A 23,531-nucleotide genomic window follows, 5' to 3' on the forward strand; every position below is an offset into this window, starting at 1 on the left:
TGGCGGACTCCGGATTAATTTTGACACCCAGGTGTTCTTTAACGTGCACCTAAATATGAGTGCACTAACGTTTTTGGATTTCGCTCTCGTCGAAATGCGGCTGCCACGGTCAGGATTGAGCCCATGGCCTCGAGCAATGATATAGCCGTCAAGCTGCCGCGGCGGGCACAAAAGTGTCGATTTGAGGTTTGACCAATTCCGTAGTGTCTCCTAGACCTTATGATGTTTTAATGCGGCTTTGTGTCTGCACGACCTGCGTCAATTGTTCACTTGACAAATGTGCATGGTGTTTGTTTTTCGAAAATAGCAGAAGCGTACCGTATCTTCCGTTTGCCCGCATTCACTGTTTCCTTGTTTTCTCACGTCATCGAAGTCGAAGGAAGAGGCAAAGAAAACCACTTTAAAAGGTAACGGACGAAAATACCCGTTACAATTGTCTGCATCGGCCACCACAAAACGAAACAAAAGCTCCAAAAAAGCTACACAGTCACAACATGTTGCAGTGACATCACAAGTACAGGCGGAAAAGCAATGGCAATAACTTTGCACGAAACCCATGCGATAGCTAACCTAGTTTTTGTATTTCGGTACCTCATTCCTGATGTGGTGTCTAAAATCATTTTTTTTTTTTCGTAGAGAGCTCCTTCATCTGTTTCTCTTGTTACAGAAACTTTTCCAGCGAGCCTTTTTTTTCTTATCCCGAAGACAGATTACTATCCTCTGCGCCTTGAATTTAATGATCGGTGAAGCCAATTCAACCCCAAAAAATAAGCACCGGTGAAGGTAACATTTGTCTTCCTCGAAGGGAATCACGCTAGAGTGGATCAAAAGTTGTTCATGGTGTTCACGGAACAAAAGTAACATATGTTTGGATGCCGTAAGCCCGGGACATCGGAAAAGCGAAGACAGGCTTTATCCATGTGGTGATAACAAGGTTGAAAAATGAAGACGGATATTTGGGCTTCGTGCAGGGGACTACTGGGTAGCTTCCATTAGGACAAAAGAAAAATACTAACGAAGATGTATGGTCATTGATGAAAAACAAACGTAAAGAAAAGGTCACTAGAAGTATGTTATGACGACTGTTAAGTCTTTGAGCATAAGACTTTTTGCCATTCCTTCGTTTTGCCTTCTTTTGCTTCTCTTTTCCGTTGCCTCTCGTTGGCCAGCCAAACCCTTCCGCTATTTATCAATGTACACAAAAAGCGTCGCGCTGTGAATGCAATCCGAAGACAGACTCTCGTATCCGGTGTTTAATGTGTAATCGCGAAAACCTCTCACTCTTGCAGTAGTATCCGTAGGCCCAGTGCGTCTATGAGAATTACCGATACCAAGAACATTTCCCTCCTTTGAAGAATAAAAAGTACGAAGAAATAAATGCGAATATAAACCAATTCTGCATTCTCCTGTTTGTGTTTCCACATTAATAAGCTGAGTATGTCGCACACACCTCTAGGTTTTGCATATGCTATCAACGACCATGCGCTGGCAGTATCAGCTTCTTAAGCATATAGACAGCCCCGGCGCAAAAATTAAAATGGTGAGTTTCCGCGATTCAGCAATGTTTTCACAAAGTCGTTATTTCGGGCACATTCTTTCTCGAGACATTGTCGAGGTGGGGGACAGCTCTGCTGCCAATATACTGAGTGGTGAATAAATTGGAGCGCGATGTCTACATGAGGCTCCAAACCACTCAGGGACTATTGCTCAAATTTAGCACAGAAGTAGCATTTTGTAGTGGGTTCAATTTGATATGAAGTTTTCGAACATTACTTACCCGTCTCGTCTGCAATGAAGTCGAAGTGCGCGTAATCTGCGACTACTGCATTAAAAAACGTTAATTTTTATTGCGAGACCAATTATGTGGACACTGAAGGACACATTACATCGCCGTAATGTTCCGCATAGAGTTCAAGTGCAATAACTTCGTGGCCGCACACCGTATGCTGCGGTTGCGGTGAAGGCGTGCGAGAAAAAGCCGAGGATGGTGGCTCGACCTCGCGTACGCAAGGGAGAATGGCCGGGAGGAGGCGCACCGTCTTCCATCGCGCCCAAGGCGCGATGGAAGACGGCGCACTTCCTGGCGGTGGGACGTTCTACAACGGTGGCGGTTGCGTATGGAACGACTTAGCACGGCCTCGCCGGCCATATCTTGAAAGCGATCTGCAATGAGTACATAGACGCGCCGAGGACTGATAGCTTCGTGTGCACTGTTCTCACCGCTTAGTTCGCGCTTAAGCAATAGACAGCACACAGGTCAGTTCGCTCGCTGGTCGAGCCGCTCTTGCTCACGCCAGCGTTTTGCCAACGAGCGTCCGCGGTCATCGAGCGAGATGTGTTCATGTTTTCCTGTGCGCGTGACACAATGATTGTTAATTTAGTTAGCGAATGTTTACAAGTTTATACGGCCGATAAATCTACTATACCTACTTAGTCTAGCCATCTAATAATTTGCTATCGGAATCTATTCTCCGCCTTTCGGACGAAACTGCGACTTTTTTTTGCAATAAAATGGCGGCGCCATATGTTACCTTTATGGTGAAACGCGCCTGTGACGGTAGTGGTTACAGATGGGGCCACCGTTCCATTGCAGCAAAACTTATATATTTTTTATAAGGTCGCCGCAGACGACGCGCACTTCGGATTTATTGTGAATGAAACACGGTGTGGGGGTGGGGGGCGGGGGCATAGACGGGGAGGGGGGGGGGGGTATAGAGCCTCAGCCCCTACCCCGAAATTTTTTCTTGCTGTCATGCACCGCCGACCCAAACAACCCCCTGCGCTTGAAGTCTTTCTGGATTTTGTCTGGAATGCCTTTTTTTTTTCGCGCTCGAAAAGACATTTCGGCACGAACATTGAGAACTCGGGCTAGATTTCGGAGCAACGCACATGCACCAGGAGTCACATAACGCAAGGAGCCCCATCCGAGCACAAAACGTATCAAGGGCGTTTTGATGGCGAGAGAGCTCTTGGCGGTATCTCGCGGAGCCCGAGGAATCTACGGAGCGCATGGTTTTAAATTCCCAAACGTTATGGGTATAAAGTGCCCAAACTTTTGATGCGAAAGGTGCATTGACATTTCCAAAGTCGTGCGTTAGATTTTCAATTCCGTAAGTTTGTGGGTTTAGTGTTCCTCTAAACATTTGACGCCAAAGGTGCAGTGACTTTTCTAAAGTCGTACATCGCCCCATACAACGAGACAAGCCAAATCAACACACTATTAACCAAGCTGGCAAAGCACGCCGCGAGGTCCGATAAGACGAAGTGTTGTGGTGGTTCGTTTGTGCCGTCATGTCGCAGAAAAGAATATCAACATTTTTTTTTTTCACCTGCGCCAAAGCATCTATGTCAAGACACTAAAGCCAGCAAAGGTAACTACGTTCTTATTTATTTTCCTACTTTTACTTTTATTCGCGAGGACACATTGAGCCTCTTCCATTTTCTCGCTTCGCTACCCGCGGGCTGCCAGAGCCAGCTTGCGTTTTTCACGTGTTGCGCCGAACATCGCGCGGCGCACTTCGGTGCGCGTTCGTTTTTCTCTGGCCGAGTGCATTTTCGCGTGGAACAGTTTTGGACGCTTTCCGGCTAGCAGACGAGAAAAAGAAACAATGGTCACTCGCCGCCATCACTATGGGGCCTCGACGGATTGCGACGAGTTCGCTTGAGCGCAACCTCTCCGGAAAGTCTTGTCTCGCCGGTGTATGATACCGAGCAGTATACGCGTATGGTTCTCTGTGGACCAAGCGTCTCAGGTTTTCTTCGATATTTCTTCAGTAGCCACATTATGAGGAAGCTTTAGCTCGGATGCTCCTATCTAAATACATGTAAAAGGAGAATTCGTTTTTCTCGGCAACCACTGCACCAAACTTGATGAGGTTTGTTGCATCGAAAATAAAAACTTAAAATCCAGTGACTGTTGGTTTCGAGTTTTTGATTTAGATCATTATTTTTCACAAATGATTGGCAAAAATTGCAAATTCTCAGAAAACTAAGCTATCAAGTTTACAACTGAATCACTTAGCAATTGAAAATGATATCACAATTCTGTGAATCCCATCTCAAAGCACATCTAAAGCGAAGAAAGCTGACATGTTACACATGAATCTGAAAAAAAAAATTAATAATGCGTAAACACAACTTTTGCAGAACCCTTGTACACAACGTAACGAATTCATGTAACATATCAATTGACATATAGGATTTGTCCACTTTGAATGATCTAATGGATGCCGTTTAAAGAACCATGATATCTGTTCTTGACAGAGAGCTATTATTTGTAAACTTCGAGCTTCTATTTTTTTCAAACTTATGATGTTTTGAAAAGTATTTCAACAAAATCCAGCCCCTAACTCGAAATACCGCTTCCAACAGTCACTAGAATTTAACTTTCTCTCTCAAATGTAGCAAACTTAATTAAAATCGGTCCAATGGTTATCTCAGAAAAGCGTTTCTGCGTTTTACTTGTATTTGAATAGGCCGCGTCGGAGTTTGTCCCGAGCTAAAGCTTCCTCTTAAGTGTCCAAAGTAGGCATTCGATTGTGGCCAACACGCTTTCCTTCGAGTTTTTTTTTTTTCCATTTCAGTGCCTCCGCTCCACAAAAGAAAAAAAAGACATTGTTGCGTCGCAGCGAATTGTCGCATTGTGAAAGTTCGATTTTGTTACTTCTTCTTTTGAAGAAAGTAATGGGCCAAGGGACGTTTCAGTAGCCGAATAATGTTATTACTATAACAAGTATATGGACACTACAGGCGCATTCCTACCGAGGCCTCGCCCTCACGTTCCGTGTAAGTCCAAGGGCGATCAAATCGTCACCGCCCTCCGCATGCTGTATGTGCGAGTGAAAGCGTAGGGCAGGGGGGTGGCATGGATGAGCCGACCATGGTGGCTCAGTTTTGGGTGCAAGGGGAAAAAGTGGGGAAGAAGCGCGCCGCCTTCCGTCGCACGCGATACATCGGGGGGAGTGAATGGAGGTAGAGCGGGCCTTAGGATTCTGTGATCTGTGAATCTGTGATTGCGCAACATGTTTATTTGCCTTGTTTGACGCATTATATACAGTGACTGATCTGCGCATGAAAGTGGTCGAGTCTTCATTCCGCTTTCGCGAACAGACGCTGCGGCTGGGCTGCGATTGATGTCCCGTGATTGTACTTTGCCCCTGTGGGACTCGCACATTTTCAACATGTGTCGTTTGCGTTCGTTGTCTCCTGACACATGGATGCACCTACCGCCTGGGTTACCACGACGTGAACAGACCATGCTGTACCGTCTGTCGCTAGGCGTTGCCTTGACGCACTCATATGCTTTCCTTATTGGAATAACCAACAGCCCCACGTGCAACACATGCAACAGCGAAAAGACGCTCACACACATTATCTGTGTCTGCCCGCGATATAGTGCCCAGAGACAAGTGATGTGCAGAGTACTGGGCCAGTTGGAGAATCATCCACTATCAGAACTGAGAGCTTTAGGTCAGTGCTCTGAAAGAACATCCGCGCTGAAGACCGTACTCGCGTTATTAAGGTTCCTGCGGTATATATGAATGAATGTTTCATTTTTAATGGCGCAAGGGCCAAGTATGGCCAAAGAGCGCCATGTCCGTGGTAATGAGTTCGCAGTATACCTAATGGATTCTATGAAGTCGGAGTGTTGTGGCTGTAAAGGGGCCTTAAAAAAATAGTCGCTCTAAAGTACGTAAAATCTGTATAATAAGAATATGGCGATGACATATGACGTGCGCTATGATTAAAAGGAATGATACTATGTGTAAAATATATCAGGTTATAAGAGTGGCTAGAGCACTACTGCCTCCTTAGAGCACTTGAAACACAAGGGTCTGGAGGCATGTGCTATGCAACACAATTATCGCAGCGGCATCCTCTGGAACGAGGATGATCTACGAGTTTAATGGGCTTATAACATGTAGGACATCATTTAAGAGGTTGAGGACTGCCTTGATGTTAACAAGCGGTTCTCTGCCAAGAAACATAGCCAGGTGAAGAGGAATGTAGTAATGGTATGCAAGAGGAAAATGTTTCTTTCTTTCCGCTTCGGCTTTCCGGCACTACAGGAGGACGTGGAGGACGGTAAGCCTCTCCCCGCATCTACCACAGGTTGGAGGGTCATTTCCGGTGAGGAGAAAATTATGGAAATTATGGATGTCAAATGTGTGTCCTATTCTGAAACGACAGAATAGGACATCTGTTCGCCGTGATGTTGTTGCGGAGGGCCAAGAACCTAACTGTGGCTTTATCACGTGCAGTTTGTTATTTATTTCTTCGTCCCACATGCATTGCCAGTGGTTTCATAGTTTCCTTCTTAAGAAAGGCTTCAGGTCTGTGACAGGGACCGAAGCAGTAGGATTAACTGCATGCAATGAAATTGATGCGGCCATCTGGTCCGCTAGAACGTTACTCTCGATGCCCCTATGTCCAGGCACCCAGCATATAATCACATGTTGTTTAGATATGTATGCTTTACACAGGACGAAATAGAGTTCATTAATTAGAGGATTTTTGTGGTTACAGAATGACATCAAGGCCTTCACAACACTAAGGGAGTCCGTATATATAACTGATTTCTGGAGTTTTGATTTCTTTATATGTTTTACAGCCGACAATAGTGCGTAGGCCTCAGCCGTAAAGATACTAGTTTCCGGATGCAGTACATCGGATTCCGAAGATGGACCAACGGCTGCATAGGACACCCCGTCGTGTGACTTCAATGAGTCTGTGTAGAATTCCGTGCAGGAGTGTTTGTACTGGAGCTCCCGGAAATACATTTGGATTTCAATCTATTGATCGTGCTTTATAACTTGCATGAAAGATATATCGCATTGTACCAGCTGCCACTCCCAATGAGGTAGCAGCTTGGCTGGATGAATTAGGCGAAGCTCGAGGAGTGGGACATGCATTTCATCACTAAGCTCCCTCACACGAAGTGAAAAGGGCTGTCTTACAGAGGGACGATTACGAAAGAGTGTAGCATATATCATATCGTTAACGGTGTTAAAACACGGATGTTGAGGATTAGCGTGAACTTTCAGAAAATACGTTTGGCTGATGAATGTTCTCTGCAGATGAAGTGACCCCTCATTTGATTCTACATACAAACTTTAAATGGGACTTGTTCTGAAAGCGCCCGTGGCCAGACGAATTCCTAGATGGTGGACCGGATCTAGCATCTTTAGCGCGCTCGGGGCGGCAGAATGATGGATCACAGCACCGCAGTCCAGCCGTGATCGAACGAGGCTCTTGTAAAGATTCATTAAACATTTGCTGTCGCTGCCCCATGTTGTGTGGGATAAAACTTTCAGTAAGTCCATTGTTTTTAAGCATTTGACCTTGAGATACTTTATGTGTGGAATAAATGTTAATTTAGAGTCAAGTATGATGCCTAAGAACGTGTGTTCTTTGTTCACAGGTATTCGCTGACCATACATTTCGATACTGGGATCTGCAATGAGCCCTTTGTTTCTCGTGAAAAGCACGCAAGAGCTTTTGTTGGGGTTCACTTTAAATCCGTTTTCGTCTGCCCATTTGGACATTTTGTTCAAGCCCTGTTGTACTTGCCTCTCGCATACTGCAAGCTTGCAGGATTTGAAACCTATCTGTATGTCGTCTACGTAAACAGAATAAAAAATGGCTGGCGGTAATGAAGCACGAAGGGTGTTCATTTTCACGATAAAGAGCATGCAGCTGAGCACACCTCCTTGAGGTACACCAGTTTCTTGTGTAAAAGGTCGCGACAACACATTGCCGATTTTAACGCGGAAGTTACGTTTGGACAAATAGCTTTCTATTATATTTAACATATTTCCATGAATGCCCATTTCCGATAAGTCTCGCAAGATCCCGTACCGCCACGTTGTGTCATACGCCTTTTCCATATCGAGAAATATCGATAAGAAGAACTGTTTATGCATAAATGCATCACGGATATTTCCTTCAATGCGAACAAGATGATCAGTCGTGGACCGCCCTTCTCTGAAGCCACACTGATAGGGATCAAGCATATTGTTCAGTTCAACGAAGTGTATTAATCTACGATTAATCATTTTTTTCAAATAGCTCACACAGAGAACTCGTAAGAGCTATCGGGCGATAACTTGCCGCCAAGGAAGGGTCTTTACCCAGCTTCAAAACGGGAATAACAATAGCTTCCTTCCATGAAGGTGGAAGGTATCCGGCAGCCCAGATAGAGTTGAAAAGTGCCAGAAGTGTCATTTGCGTGTCTTTGTGTAAGTTCTTAATCATGCCATACACGATTCTATCAGCTCCTGGTGCAGAGCTTGTACATGTGCTCAATGCAGCTTTAAGCTCGGCAATCTTAAAAGGACGGTTACATGGTTTATCCGGACGGCATTTACGATCAAGTGTCTTAAGTTCAGCTAATTGTTTATATTTGAGGAATTATTTTATGTAATGTGTGGAGCTTGATACATGTTCGAAGTGTGCGCCCAGAGTGTTCACCTGGTCCTCCAAGGTAATCTTTTGGTCGTCCACTAGGGGCAAAGGGTGGATTTGTTGCCCCTTTATCTTTCTTACGCCATTCCATGCTTTGAACTCTTGGGTGTAGGAAGTGATGCCCGAGAGAAACCTCTCCCAGCTAGCCCTCCTTGTCTGTCTCCATGTGCGCCTTCCTTGTGACTTTGCCAGTTTAAATTCTATGATGTTTTCTGCAGTCGGGAAGCGACGCAGTAAACCCCACGCTTTGTTTTGTTTCTTTCGTGCCAGTCTGCATTGTTCATTCCACCAGGGGACCCGCCTTTTACTTGAGAGCCCTTGTGTTTGTGGAATGAATTTTTCTGCTGCGTCGAGAATAAAACAAGCAAAATATGCCACTGCTTCATCTATGTTAAAATCAGTGATAACATGCCGTGATAAGTAAGTTGCTTCCTTACAATCATTCTATTCGGTGGAGGCTAGTTTCCACCGGGGTGTATGTAGGGGCCCCAACCAATGCCTCAACCATTCATGTTGAGGCATTGCATTTAACATTACAGGAAAGTGGTCCCTTCTATAGGGATTTTTGATTACATGCCATTGCAAGTCCGGGAAAATTGAAGAAGAGCCAATCGACAAGTCTATTGATGAATATGAATTATGATGAATATTTTAATAAGTTGGCTCCTTCTTGTTGAAGAGGCATGCACCCAAGTTCACTAGAAAATATTCAATGAGATGACATCTCGCGTCACATCGCGAGTCTCCCCACATGGTGTTGTGGGCATTAAAATCGCCTACGAGTAGGTAGGGGTCCGGAAGCTGATCAATTAGTTTATAAAAATCACTTTTTAGGGGATATGTATAAGCAACATACTGTGATTAATTTATTAAAGAGAATTGCCCTAATTTATACTGCCTCAAGGGGAGTCTGAAGGGCGACATGATGACAAGCTACGCACTTGTCCACAATTGTTGCTACACCGCCAGACGAGGTATTCGCCTCGTTGCGGTCTCTACGGTATTTGGTGTACTGACGAAGAAAGTTTGTTTGTGTACATTTAAGATGTGTCTCCTGAACACACAGCACCTTTGGGTTATATTTGTTTAAGAGTTCTTTAATGTCAACGAGGTTGTGGATAAGACGTCTAACTTTCCAGTGTATTATTTGTGTAACCATATTGCACGTGTTTTTATGCTGTGTGTCAAGAGGAGTCAAGTTAGAGAAATGACTTAGGGAAACCTTTTCAGGACCCGTGATTATGGTGCGGGTTTTGTCTTTGTTGGAGCGGTCGCGAGACTCGCGCCGCTCCCGAGGCGCTAGATGCGCCTTCTGGCTCGGGGTTGTGTGCATCGACTCTTGGGAGCCACTGGACTTCCGCTCACACGAGCGGGGTGTTTTCACCGCAGGCCTTACCTCGAAAAGCAGGGCCTTGGAGGCCACCAACCCAGAGGTCGATGGGCCCTCCTTCAGGGACGGCGCAGCAACGCTGGCTACTGGCGCCAGGGGGGCTGGTGGCAAGGCCGCAACCACACTGGTTGTGGGCTGGGCCGGAGCCGGAGTCTGCTGCGACGTTGCCCCCTTGCGCGCCGCACTAGCATACTGTTACGTTTCGCCTATGACGCGCGCTGTAGCCAGCGCGGATTCAACGGACGCCGGGGCTTCGTTCAAAGCGGCGGACATTTTGGCCCGTTCGGAGCGGCCGCGACGCATCCCCGCCGAGCGCGTCCCGGCATGTTCAGTGCCACGTGTCTTTGTGTGTGCGTGTGTGTGTGTGTGCCCACGCTTGTCAAAGCGCGGCAGCCGGGGAGAGGAGCTTCCCCAGTGTGAAGCGAGGAGGTCTGACCGGCGCCGGCCCGGCTGATGCGTCACCTCCTTGTCTCTACATGTCTCTCAGTCCGTCCGTAGCTCGCTGTCACGTGGTGTCATCTCGTGACCTTCCTTCTTGCCCGCGACGCCAAGAGTATAAGAGCAGCTGCCCCCGGACGCCAGGAGAGAGGCTCCGATTTCTTCTGTTGAGTAACGTGCTCTCCCGTCTCTCTACTTCGGTCGACCTGACCGCCCGCTCGTTGCGATGCTAGAATAAACAAGTTGTTCTGTTAGCAGTCGACTGATGCTTTGCTGGGACCTTCGGATGCTTCCAGTGTGCCCCAGGCCGCCAGGCCAACGCTACCCTTGGGGCTTGCGACCCATTTGCAACAACGGGTGTCAGCACTGAGGTTCCAACAGCTGGTGGCAGCGCTGAGATTCCAACAGCCGGTGCCATCGGTGCGGTTCAAACAATACCCTGAGGTATGAAAAAATGATACACGTTTACGCGCTTCTTGAAATGAGATGTTTTCTTTGATTTTCCTTGTGATTATGTCTTTTTCTTTTTTTCATGTCGGGCAGGTTCGAGAGTATGCTGCATGTCCGCCGTCACAGTTGGGACAGTGGAGTGTGCCATTACAGTTGTTGGATTTGTGTTCGTGTTCACCACACTTTGCACAGGTAAGTCGGCCACGGCAGCTTTGCGAACCGTGGCCATATCTCTGACACTTCAAGCATCTTCGGGGGTTTGGGATGTAAGGCCTGACTCTAATTTTGGTATATCCCGTTTCTAGGGTTTCTGGTAGCACGCTCGATGCACAGGTAAGGATGAGATGCTTAGTTGGAATGCCTTGGTTGTCTCGCTTGATATTTATTCTTTGCACTTGAATGACATTGTGTTCTTTCCAGCCTTCCAGGAGCTCTTCCTCGCTTAGGCTCAATAGATCTTCATCAGAGATGACTCCTTTGCATGTGTTCAATGATCGGTGGGGGGTAACGGTTATTGCTACATTACGGAATGCTAGGAGATTGGAGAGTTTGCCATGGTGCTGAGTGTCGTGGACCTCAAGAAGAACGTCGCCACTGCTCATTTTCGTCACTTTGTAGCCAGCACCTAGTGTGTCGGTAAGGCATTTAGCTAGAATGAAAGGTGAGATAGTTCTGACTGTCTTTTCGGGATCTTGACTGTGTATTACATGAAAGCGGGGGAAAGTTTCTTTGCGCTGGCTGAATAGCTGAAAGGTTTCTTCGGTGCGCCCTCTTTTTGAAAGAGGACGACCGGAAAGGGGAGGGAATGACGTCTTAGCCATGCAGAATAATTGAATTTCGGTAGCTACGCCAGCCGCCCACCACCGAGCCCAACAAGGGGACGCCACGAGTCCAGGAGGAAACGCAGACGCCAGCTGTACGTAGCCACTATAACCTAATATAACATACCCAAGGTTGGATACATACACCAGGTTAACCCTCGCCGCCTTGAAATTCGGAAGTGAGAAGAAGTGATAAGAAGACAAGAAAGAAGAGACAGCGAGAGGGAAAGTAAAAGATTGGATAGAGGGACAGGAAAAGGCGACTGCCGATTTCCTCCAGGTGGGTCAGTCTGGAGGTGCCGTCTATGTGAAGCAGAGGCCAAAGAGGTGTGTTGCCTCCGCCGGGGGGCCTTAAAGGTCCAGACACCCAGCATTGACTCAACCTCCAGGATCCCCCTTTCCCCAGACACGGCTAAGCCGCGCACGGCTACACGCGGGAGGGTCCAACCCTCGTGTGCTCGGGTACGTGGTGTCGCAACACACCAAACGCCTGCTGGCGCAGACGCCCCTGCGGGCCTGCGCTATATATATGGGGCTTACCGATAGACTTTAAGAACGCCGCCCCCTACCGCTCTATAGCGTACGCGCTTTGTTAATTCTCGTTTCGCTTTCTGTCTATCTCTCCCTTCCACTCTCTTTCTCTTTTTATCTCCCTTAACCCTTCCCCTCATGCAGGGTAGTCAACCGGAACTACCTCTGGTTAACCTCCCTGCCTTTCTCTGTATTCTCTCTCTCTGTCTCGTTTTCTTAGACACGTAGATTTAACGGAGAGTTATACGTATATTTAAATATCTTGTTGCGAGGTTTTGTGTATACGTGCAGTGAACTTTGTTTCCAATGACACGTTTTTGCCTTTAACAAGCTGTATCTTCGCATTCCGAATGTACGCGGGTGAGTCAAATGAAAGTGGTCTAACCCACCTCGCGCAATAATGGTTCTGTTCATTATCTTCGAGGCATGCGCGAAGCACACAGGCATCTCTCATTTACAAAAGTGACATGCAGGTGTGAGGATAAATGTTCTTTAATGCTCTCATACACTCGGTTGAACATGGTTGCGTGATATAACAGACGCTCCAAAAGTTGAACAGCGGGGTGTCGTGTGGATTTTGACAGCTGAAGGTGTTTCCCAAAATGGAATTAGTTGCCGTATGGCTGCCGTCTACGTTGAACATTGCATTTCACTGGCCACCGTGAAGCGTTGGAGCAAACGGTTCAGAGAAGGACGTGAAGCTGCAAAGGCGATTCAAGACCGGGCCAAAGCCACCGCGCAATCACTCCCAACACAAAAGGAGCTCCTAACAAAGTTTGATGAGCTGCTTAGACAAGAACGGAGGACAAGCATCGATAAACTGGCAGAGCGTGTGAACATCAATCATGGTTCGGTTCACACTTTAATTCATGAACATTTTGGTTGTCGGCCCTTGTGTGCGGAGTGGATGCCAATATTATATAGGAACCACCACCAGAAGACGGAGAGGTTCGGCGCGGCCTTGGCTCATCTAATCCTGTATCACAATGAGGGTGACGACTTTTTGTCTGCATTTGTGACCGGAGACGAATCATGGTGCCTGAAACTACGAGCCTGAAACACGACGACAAAGCTTACAGTGGGAACGTTGGAATTCACCACCCCCAAAGAAAGCAAAGGCCGTCATTTCTGCCGGAAAGGTGTTGTTGACTTTTTTTGTACATTGTCAGGGGCCATTACTGATCGAATTTGCTAAGCCTGGAGAGACTATCAATCGTTTCCAATATTGTGAAACACCGGATCGGCTGTGTGTCGCAAGCAGGAACAAACGACGTGGAAAATAGACGAATGGGGTCATCTTGCTCCACGACAATGCCTGTCCCCACGTCGCTGATGTGTTTATAACACAAAACTGGCAATCTTAAAGTGGGAAACGCTGCAACATCCGTCATACAGCCCAGGCCTGTCGCCTTGCGACTTCCGCATTTTGAGGCAATTGAAGAAACAGCTCAAGGGAACCAGATTCCTGTCGGACGATGACGTGAAAGAGTCAGATTTTTTTAAGCAGCAACCCAAGAAGCTTTATGAGACGGGAATCACGCGACTCCATAGTCAACGGTACAAATGTCTAAATGCTCATGGAGGCTACTTTTAAATAAAGTACCCCGTTTGTTTTATATTCGCATTGGATCACCTTAATTTGACTCGGCCTCGTATATTTTGCAGAACTCTTGCTTTTTATATGCGTGTGCTCTCTGTTGCGACTGTAATTTCAGTGCAATTACTCACAGTACACAACCGGTGACAGCTACGATTCTGCGCAATCATCATCATCATCATCATCAGCCTGGCTACACCCACTGCAGGACAAAGGCCTCTCCCATACTTCTCCAACTACGCCGGTCATGTACTAATTGTGGCCATGTCGTTCCTGCAAACTTCTTAATCTCATAAACCCACCTAACTTTCTGCCGCCCCCTGCTACGCTTCCCTTCCTTTGGAATGGGCGCAGAATCGGCGATTCTGCGCAATACATTGGAACAAAGGACAGCGTCATTGAGATTTTTCCCTGGCCGTTGCATACGTACAAAAATGTAAACAAGGTTCTTGAATGACAAAGTTTCATTAAAATATGTGTCTTCACCTTGTTCATTTCACGGCCTATACATTTTTCATATCAGCGGCATGCGCTACTTTGCTGGTTTCTAACTGATATATTTCTAAAGTTCATGTGATATTTTCTTTACGTACTATATAGACAAAAAACATGGAAGCAGTGATATCAGTTATTTCGGGCACAATTTTTAGGAGATACCAGTATATGCTTTAATGAAAAAATATATATTTTACTTGTCTTGACAGTGCGTAGCGTTCAAGAATTCGTTAATAGCATCTTTAGCAATGTCAATGTATGTTATCATTCATGTATTTGATCCCTCTGCAACACTTCTTTATGACATGCCGCCGTTTCATTATTCAACGGAAAGGATATTTAGAAGTACTTTTCCAAAAGCTTGGCTTGAATTCGACTCTTCCTGTAATTCTTTGAGGCTACCGGTTACCGCCACAGGAACGTTTGTGAAGCCCTCTGTATCTTTCTGCGCGAGACAAAAATAATTACATGCTGGCATTCTTCTTAATACTTAGTATGCTCACATTTTTATGTATTACTTAGATGATTGATTACTCATATATTTAACAGTAGACACTTTAAATCCCATTTGCAATATAATTATTTTATTTTACCTTAATTTTTTTTAATTTGTAAAATTTTTTTACTGCCCGATTCATGGCCGATGCCCCAGAGTGGGTTGCGCCATTTCACTAGGGAAGAACAAGTGTGGACGCGTCTCCAGCTGTTGCTCTGGAGACGGTATACAGTGGGTGGCTCAGAAGACCTGGCCCAGAGAGGGAGCCCACCGGCAACGCACCATCACGCCATACTCCTAGATTGCTGCGACGGTGCATCGCAGGTACCCAGGCATGTTCCCACTGCAGTTCCTGCCCTGTCCTGTGCCACGGAGGCAACCGCCTGGCCACGTCAGCTACCCGACGCACTACCGACTACGACCACATCTTGCGCCACGCGATTCACGGGCGCACTGCGGAAACCAGCTCCGTCAAGCTGCAGCAATGGAGGCCGACGTCTACTGCACGTTGGAGCTACAACGGACGCGTCTTGTGCCACGGCCGACTCCTACCACATCGCGACGGATAGACTGTTTTGGTTAATTTGCGGTGGTTTGTTGTGCATGTGTAGCGAGGATAGAGATTTGGCGTGTTAGAATTATTTTTTGTAGTATTCCGTCCTTTTCCTAGCTTGTTTTCTTTAAACGTTTTTTCTGTCATGTCCAAGTTGGATCCTGTGTGTCTCTATATAGAGCACCGAAATTTACGACAATGTTGTAAATTTGATCCCACGTTTACTCAACTTCGTTATGGAAGCACTTGTGGCAGTAGAAGGGATCCTCTGTTACGTCTTGGAATACTCGCTTTACCACTTTTACCTAATGTTTACCTTTAGCATCTATTCAACCTCAATGTGCAAGACGCGTCTTTCTAGTGGTCTGACTTATCATAGATGCAGACTGCAGAAAGTAAACATCAGGGGCTTTGGAAACAATATAGATGAACACTGATTGCACTTGAAAGTCAGAAAAGTTCTAGCAGCATGCACAAAATAGAAAGGGCCATAAAACATATTCTGAGTTATTCAAACCGCAAGATTTCTCTGTAAAGGGCCCCTACCAGGCCACATAGAAAACTTCGGTTGTACGCTGGAAGTTGTTATACGTTGGTTATACGGTTATACGCTGGAAGCAGAACGCTCCCTTTAGGGAGCGTTCTCCAGCAACAATTTTTCAAAGTGGTTCATTAATAGCCGAGATAGCAATATTTCATTGCCGCAAACCGAGACCCTCTCTCCACTTGCCCCGTCTAGCCTCCCTGCGCAAGCGAAATTCCTTCCTTGCGTTCTTCCATACCGGAGCTCGTGGATCGCGTGGCGCATACGTCACGGGCCCCGCCTTTTTGTTTTTCGTAGCTTTTTCGCTGGGCGGCGCACTTCCGCCGAAGGTATCGCGCGCGAGCTGTTGCGTGTCTCGTGTAGCGCCGCGCACGGTTTTCGCGCGTTGTGCCGGAGAACACCCGACTAGCGATACAAGTCAGTGCTACACAAAAACTGAGGCAGAAACGAGAGGGCATTATCACGCGCTGGAAGACGGCAGAAAATGACATAGTTTCGTTGTCTCTGCGCGCGACTGCACGACGTGGGAACAAGCAGACGAAACGCAAGTACATCTCCCTTGCTGCGGTGCGAAGTAAAACAAGAACACGCAGACATTCGGTTTATGTCCCAGACAACACCAAATGCCCTAGGGTTATCCCAAGCAAGTACTAAATTCCGAAGTCCTAAAAAGGAATTCATGTGGACGTCCCATGGTCTTCAGCGAACGAATGTCCAATGAACGTCCCAGAATAGTATATGAATGGGCACCTAGTATATGAATTGGTGCAATTGGGAACGCTGTTGTACAATGTTTAAAAAGTGCGCAGAAATACACACAAAAGCACCTTAGCAAGTAAATACAATTTTGAATTCTTCACTACCAGATGAGTTCAGCAGGCTGTGCGCACCAGTCAGAAAATTTTGTTCCAGAAAATAAAAATTTCTGCTATGCACAGGAAACCGCATATATATATATATATATATATATATATATATATATATATATATATATATATATATATATATATATATATATATATACAGTATTACGATATTATCGGTAAATACCCGAGAGACGAGCCGCCGCGAGAACGACGACGAAGTGGGTCTGTGCCCTTGGCGCGAGTGAATGTCGGCCTGGCGCTCTGGCTCCAGTCCAGTGTAAATAGCCTGTAAATAGCATCTTTTGTCTGTGTCTTTCTACACGTAATATTCTGGTGGAGGTCAGTGATCCCCGTCCTCGCCACGGAACTCCGGAGCTGTCGGTACATCGAGCTTGGCACCATGCCTCCCGGTGACGAGCCCGCCTCTGCAACGGCATCGGCTGGTTCGACTGCTCCAATCGCCACGATAGCGCTACATCGCGACCCTGGTGTGTTCTCTGGCCTGGAGGGACAGAACGTTGACGAATGGATCAAGCTATATGAACATGCCAGCACTAATAACAGCTGGGACCCAACAATTATGCTCGCCAATGTCATCTTTTATCTTGGCGGCACTCCACGCGTGTGGTACCAGACGCATGACGACGAGATAAGCAGTTGGGACACTTTCAAAGAAAAGCTACGGGAACTGTTCGGCGACCCCATTGGCCGCAAGGTTGCCGCGAGAAAGGCTCTTGCGTCTCGTGTTCAGACATCTACAGGGCCGTACGTTTCATACATCTTCGACATCTTGGCTCTATGTCGCAAAGCTGACGATGATATGTCTGAATCAGATAAAGTGTCCCATGTTCTAAAAGGCATCGCCGACGACGCTTTCAATTTGCTTGTTTTCGGCAACGTCTCGACAATCGACGCCATCATTAAAGAATGCCGTCGCCTTGAACAAGCCAAGAGCCGCCGTATCACGCACCACATCACGCGGCTACCCAACACCGCTGCTACGTCGACATGTGAGGGTCGACCGCGTCAGGCCACCACCTGTGACGATGACACCCGTATTGTTCGCCGCGAGCTCGAGGCCGCCTGTTCGCCAACTTTCTCCACGACGCCTCCCGATCCGCCAGCAACCACGATTGCCATGATTCAGGCCGTAGTCAGGCAGGAAATTGAGAACATGGGTCTGAACTCCGTGTGTTCAACATCTACACCCAGCGTTCCCCAGTTCTCTACCGGCCCTCCTCGTCCCCGACTGTCCTTTTCTACCACATCTCGCCGGAACCCCTCCGAATCGCGTACCCCTGATGACAGACCAATCTGCTTCCACTGCTGTCCACTGCTTCCCGCTGGTTACCTGCAGCCGCTTGACATCCCTGCCGAGCCCTTACATCGTGTTGGCTTAGACCTTCTCGGCCCATTTCCGGAATCTACATCAGGAAACAAGTGGGTTGCAGTCGCGGCTGACTACGCGACCCGCTACGCCGTAACCCGCGCTCTTCCGACCAGTTGGGCAACTGACGTTGCGGACTTCCTTCTACATGATATCATTTTGATGCATGCTGCTCCGCGTCAATTGCTAACAGACCGTGGCCGTACGGTTTTGGCGAAAGTCATTCACGACATCATGCGGGCCTGCTACATTCAGCATAAATTTACTACCTCCTACCACCCTCAAACGAACGGCCTCACTGAGCGTTTGAACCGCACCCTTACAGACATGCTATCCAAATACGTTTCAGACGACCACCGTGACTGGGACCTGGCTCTACCCTACATTACCTTTGCATACAACTCTTCCCATCTCGCAACTGCCGGCTTTTCCCCGTTTTACCTCTCGTATGGCCGCGAACCGACGCTACCACTGGACACTGAGCTTCCGTCCACCACAGCTTCAACTAGCGCTTATGCCCGTGATGCAATCGCCCGTGCTGACCATGCTCGTCAACTTGCGCGCGTTCGTTTCAAGTCTCTCAAGACAAACAGAAGTGACGCTACGGCCTCCGTCACCGTGATGTCCATTTTGTGCCCGGCACCCTCGTGTTGCTTTGGTCACCATCGCGTAAAGTTGGCCTTTGTGAGAAACTGCTTTCCTGTTATACCGGCCCATATCGCGTGCTCCGCCAAGTGACCGATGTCACCTATGAAATTGTTCTAGCCGCGCCCACTACGTCCTCCGGTGTGACAACCAGTGACATTGTCCACGTCACCCGACTCAAGCCCTACAACTCTCCACGTGCCTTGGATATTTAAAAGCACCGTGACGGCGCTTTTGCCGCCGGGGGGTAGTATTACGATATTATCGGTAGATACCCGAGAGACGAGCCGCCGCGAGAACGACGACGAAGTAGGTCTGTGCCTTTGGCGCGAGTAAATGTCGGCCTGGCGCTCTGGCGTTTATATATATATATATATATATATATATATATATATATATATATATATATATATATATATATATATATATATATATATAAACTTATATTATTTGTTACTGTGGGGAGAATGTGTCTTAATTACATGTGTGTTCATCTTATATATGGAAAGTGTGCAGTAAAAATTACATTTCCTTCCAGAGTTTAACTGTCACGAACTACTGCCTAATTTATAGTGCATGTTTCAACATGAAATTAATGTCGTATACTTACATAAAAAACCCCAAATTACTAATAATGGTTTAAAGATACATTTTTCTGTCAAAACATTTCTAAACGTTAGCCATTTTCAGAAAACTTCGAGATGCGCTGCACTTGTCCTATCGCTTTTTATTACTCAATTCTGTTCTAGAACATTTACAGGATGATGGCCTTCAGTGCTTTTGTCATTTGCTCCTTTACTTGTTCCTTGTCCTGGAAGCATCTCCAAGCTCTTGTTTCAGGCTTGGAATTGAAACACGGAGGGCAAGATCCATTGTCCCATTATACGATGGGAACTTCCACGCAGTCAGTATTATGTAGCTGGATGTGTGTGTTTCTGCGCTTTCAGCAGTGTTTGCAGGGTTTTCAAAATTTGGTAAGCATACAAACAGGTAAGCAACCACTGGAGGCCATAAGCCTGCAGTCTAAGGGAAAAAGCAGGAAAACAAGTGAATTGCATATCAGGGGGAAAAGCCCATGAAATGGTTCGGACACATTTTGTAGATGCATAGTGTACAGCGAAAGTTAATCATTCACACCACAATTTGTGTGAAGCGTCTCATATTAAGAGAGCTACGGACGATTATAAGTTGCCCTCCTCCATAGCCATGTGTTTTCTCCTCAACTCCTTCGCCGAGTGATCGGGGCTAAGCTCCGCTTTCACTGGCTCTGCGTCATGATGGCACGTCGTGTCGTCGACTTCCGGTTCTCTAGTAGCGAGCGCGCGAAGCCTCTCCAAACTCTCCGCCAGCTGCTTGGCAGTCTACCCTAAAAGCCCCTCCATTTCCGCCGACCAGGTTTTTTGCTGACCAAGCGGTGGTGGCGCGTGGATGGAGGGGCTTTAGCCCGCTGCATGATGTTTCATGTTTCGTTATCTGTTATCGGGAAGCATGCGCTGCTGTTCGTTGACCGGCGTAGGTAGTTTCGCCAGTTTCGTGGTCCTCGATAGCTGTGCTTGTGCTCCGCGATTTTTCACCCGTTTCACGACTCGTACCGCTCGTGCATCGTGTAGTGGTGCACGAACACCTCAAAAACAAGCTCTGCAAGGTTTTTCCGGGCGCCTGAAGACAACAGGTGAGCGCGCAGACCCAAGGACATCAGAAGGCGCATGAACACGAACACAGCCTGTCCATGTGTGGGCTCCATGAGCCTCCGGACGTCATTGCGCCTTCATTGTGCTGCACCTCCCTCTTGCCGGTAGAGAAAGCTGACAAATAGATGTTCGTCCTCATTGTCACCTGGTCTATGACTTGTGTTTTTCTGTGCGAAGTCTCATTCTGCAACTTACGTAACTTAGCTTTCCATTCCGCCCTTGGTGCTTTTTCTGTGCGTTCTACAAACGTACTAACAGCTGAAAAATTACTCTTCATGTTTGTGTATGATCTCAGTAAACGCCGATGGGAAAACCGCGCGAACAACCTTCATGTGTAGGCATGATACGCTTTTTTTTTTCTGGAAAGCATGAACATTGCAACTGTTCTAAATGCAGATTTTTTGCAGTTCGTATTTATTATACAAAGGAGTGCCCAGTAGGTACGACTAAGTGCCTTAAGTGACATAATTTTACTGCTAAGCATTGCATTCGGGGTGAAAGAAAAGTCGTGTTGGCTTATTTTACCTGGTCTTTGATTGAGAAATAGGCCTTTCTGCAAATGTTTTCTATGTGCTGCTGCAAAAGCCGACTACCTTCTGTTCCCCCTTGCCACCGTTACTCAAGTTGTGGCCAAGTGCACAATAATGGGATAACGTGTATTTCAGTTTTTAGTACAATGTTATTTTTATTCTGCCATGTCTTTTTCATTTTGTTCAGTAGTAATGAACATGTCATGCATTTCATATACTTTCGTGCAGGTTTATAAGTAAGCTCGTTTTTTTTTTAAGCTCCTTGGTGCTTTTTCTGTACGTTCTACAAACGTACTAACAGCTGAAAAATTACTCTTCATGCTTGTGTATGATCTCAGTAAACGCCGATGGGAAAACCGCGCGAACAACCTTCATGTGTAGGCATGATACGCTTTTTTTTTTTTTCTGGAAAGCATGAACATTGCAACTGTTCTAAATGCAGATTTTTTGCAGTTCGTATTTATTATACAAAGGAGTGCCCAGTAGGTACGACTAAGTGCCTTAAGTGACATAATTTTACTGCTAAGCATTGCATTCGGGGTGAAAGAAAAGTCGTGTTGGCTTATTTTACCTGGTCTTTGATTGAGAAATAGGCCTTTCTGCAAATGTTTTCTATGTGCTGCTGCAAAAGCCGACTACCTTCTGTTCCCCCTTGCCACCGTTACTCAAGTTGTGGCCAAGTGCACAATAATGGGATAACGTGTATTTCAGTTTTTAGTACAATGTTATTTTTATTCTGCCATGTCTTTTTCATTTTGTTCAGTAGTAATGAACATGTCATGCATTTCATATACTTTCGTGCAGGTTTATAAGTAAGCTAGTTTTTTTTTTGTATGGCTGTCAATCAACCTTCATTTTATTCTATTTTTTAGGTATATTGCGTGTCATTGTATTTGCCATTACCAGTGAGTTTCCACTTTCTTCATTGTCACGACTATGTCATACACGTCGTCCAGTTTTGTGCAATATCTTAGTGCATATATCAGAAGCTCGTCTACATTTTGGCCTTGAGGGCGTTATATCAAAATCTTGTCTTTTATGTGTGTGTACATGAAAGGGCCTTCGCGTTTTCTAGCGGTTTTTTTTTTGTTATTTCACTGTCTGAACTTTTGTGTTTTGTACTCATGTTTATGTGATGCACCTTTCGCTTTTGTTCATTTTTTGAGCGTGTATCGCACCACGTTATAAGAAAAATCTTTGTTTTCGGAAACGAAGTCAATAAAGCGAGACCAAAGATCTGCTGTGTGGGAAGTGGAATTTTTTTATGTCCCGGCACATGCTGGTACAAGTGTGGGCAAGACTGAGTGCCTGCCATCGCGTAGCCCACGGCGCACCACGCGCCAGCTCGCAAGCAATGCCAATGCGCGGCGTAGCGCGCGCATTGGCATTGCTTGCGAGCTGGCTTGTGGTGCGCTGTAGCGCGCGCGCGCGATAAGAAAACAACAACAACAAAAAACGCGCCGCATAGAGGCATAAACAACAGAAAAGTAAGCGATGCACGCGGCATGGGTGAAAGGAGCGGAGCGGGTCGGCATAATAAAAACAAAAAAAAAAGAAACGCTAGGGGAAGGAGGCGCCGCACGGCTGCTGTTCCTGTTGCCATGACAACGTAAACAATCGTGTGCGCCGCCATTTTGCTAGAGCATCGCCCTCCTGTTAGGGCCGTAACTGAAAGGGACTTCGGCGCTAGCGTCGAAAGAACGTCTGCTCGAAAACAGCCAATGGCAGCCATGCGGAGATTCACCGCTGGGGCTGCGCCGTGCAGACCATACACATTCGTGCTTCTCAACGTCCCGTGAAACGACACGGTCAAATGGCCAGGCTCTGACCCCTTGCGCTTGCGTTTACCCGAATACCGGACTCGCGAAACGCCATTGTGGTAGTTATCCTCCGGTGTAAAGAGACGGCCGCAAACGCGAAAATCCTGGCGCCGATCGGATAGCGGCAGTCCGGTGCAATGCAGCCAGTCCGCTCGTCTGCTGTTTTGCAGAAGGACACGATATCGCAGCTTGACATATTGCCAGTCGCTACGTTTGCGGCCCACAGTACAACGTCGAATCATGGTGCTCGCGAAAACAGACCGACTCTGACCGCGGAGCTCTCGTCGAAATGAAGCACGTTGTAACACAAGCAGACGACGGTTGCTGTGTGCTGTAAATGCTCAAGTGTAGCGAGAAGTTGCTCTTGTGCACTCTGTTACTTTTTTTATATAGAAACAAATTAACATTCCAACTATTACGAACATTTGTTCACCATAAAATTGGAAAAATTATTGATGACATGCTCTGGACAGCCAATCGGATAGCTCGCCCTACCAACGTCAATGGGGCAAATGACATCAAATGGGTACGATGAATGACATCATCGCTCGGCTTAAAATTCAGCCGAGCGATGTGCTGCTATCGGCAACGATGTACATGTTTAAAACCTTGTAATACATTACATGCTTTACGCGGAGCACTTAGATGCGTCAATGATCAGAAGGCCCTACTCCAAGACTCTGTACGTTTGTACAAAATCGTTTCAGGGTCCCTTTAAGAAATGTTCGAGAAATGTACAAATTTCAATAAGACTATTCTTTTTATTTATGGGTATGTGCCCTTTAAAGGCTGCACGTACTGGTAATTTCTAGGA

The sequence above is a fragment of the Dermacentor albipictus genome, chromosome 1 (assembly GCF_038994185.2).
Source record: "Dermacentor albipictus isolate Rhodes 1998 colony chromosome 1, USDA_Dalb.pri_finalv2, whole genome shotgun sequence".
Classification (NCBI taxonomy): domain Eukaryota; kingdom Metazoa; phylum Arthropoda; class Arachnida; order Ixodida; family Ixodidae; genus Dermacentor; species Dermacentor albipictus.